Here is a 1535-nt window from a genome sequence, read left to right as displayed (position 1 = left end):
GGGTTCAGTTCCCACTAAGGGCACATACCTCAGTTGCAGTTTGTTCCCAGCCCCGGTGGGGTCATGTAGGTGGCAACCAGTCGATGTGTCCCTCTTAGGTCGATGTTTCTCTCTCTCTCTTCCTACTTCTCCCTCTCCCATTTTATCTGAAGATGAATGCAAAAATGTCCTTGGGTGAAGATAAAAAAAAGAAAGAAAGAAAATAAATCGGCCCAGCTGGTGTGTCTCAGTGGTTGAGTGTCGACCCATGCACCAAGAGGTCACCAGTTCAATTCCTGGTCAGAGCACATGCCCAGGCTGTGGGCCAAATCCCCAATAGGGGACATGCAGGAGGTGGTCAATCGATGTTCTCTCTCATCGATGTTTCTCTCTCTCTCTCTCTCCCTCTCCCATCCTCTCACTCTAAAATCAATAAAGAAAAAAATTATTTTTTTTAAGAAATTGAAACAGCCCTGGCCGGTTTGGCTCAGCGGTTAGAGCGTCGGCCTACGGTCCTGAGAGACCCGGGTTCAGTGTCCGCTAAGGGCACGTACCTCGGTTGCAGTTTGTCCCCGGCCCTGGTCGGTTGTGCGGGTGGCAGCCACTCGATGTGTTCCTTTCACATCGATGTTTCTCTCTCTCTCTGTTCTTCTCTCTCCCTCCCACTCTACCTGAACAAAAGATGGAAAAATGTCCTCGGGTGAGGATAAAAAAAAAGAAATTGAAACATTTATTCAAAAGAATATATGCACCCCTATGTTTATTGCCTTATTATTTACAATAGCCACAATATGGAAGGAGCCCAAGTGCCCATCAATAGACGAGTGGATAAAAAAGCTGTGGCACAGCCGTGGCTGATGTGACTCGGTGGATAGAGCAGTAGCCCACAGACAGAAGGGTCACGGGTTCAATTCTCAGTCAAGGACACATACCTGGGTTGCAGGTTCAATTCCTGGCCCCCATTGCAGGGCATGCGGGAAGCAACAAATTTTTTTTTCCTTAGGGTAAAAACCAGAGGACCTACTAGACAAATTCAAAAAGAGCTGTAAGCACTGGGAAACAACAAATTGATATGTCTCTCTCACATCAGTGTTTCTCTCTGTATCTGTCTTTCTCTCTCTCCCTGTCTTTCTCTCTCTCCCCACTTCCCTTCCACCCTTTCACTCTTTCTAAAAATCAATGGGGAAAAAAAATCCTCGGGTGAGGATTAACAAACAAACAAAGCAGTGGTGCATATATACAAAGAAATGAAATTTTACCCTTGCAATGGCATGGATTGACTGATGTTATGCTCAGTGAAATAAGTCAGACAGAGAGAGACAAACACCATATGATTTCACTTACATGTGCAATCTAAAAAACAATAAAGAAACAAAATAGAGCCCTGGCTGGTTTGGCTCAGCGGTTAGAGCATCGTCCTGCGGTCCAGAGAGACCTGGGTTCGGTCCCCACTAAGGGCATGTACCATGGTTGCAGTTTCTCCATGGCCCTGGTTGGGGTGGCAGCCACATGATGTGTCCCTTTCACGTTGATGTCTCTCTCTCTCTCTCTCTCTC

At 46.5% G+C, this 1535-nt stretch overlaps 1 pseudogene; it reads right to left on the bottom strand.

The window, feature by feature from the left end:
* Nucleotides 1-979: 979 nt before the first annotated feature.
* On the bottom strand, nt 980-1034 carry LOC118622055 (annotated as a pseudogene).
* Between the last annotated feature and the right edge of the window lie 501 nt (nt 1035-1535).

The sequence above is a fragment of the Molossus molossus genome, unplaced genomic scaffold (assembly GCF_014108415.1).
Source record: "Molossus molossus isolate mMolMol1 unplaced genomic scaffold, mMolMol1.p scaffold_m16_p_1, whole genome shotgun sequence".
NCBI lineage: Eukaryota > Metazoa > Chordata > Mammalia > Chiroptera > Molossidae > Molossus > Molossus molossus.
The sequence above is the reverse complement of the archived record's forward strand: the minus strand, read 5'-3'. Positions and strand labels throughout refer to the sequence as shown.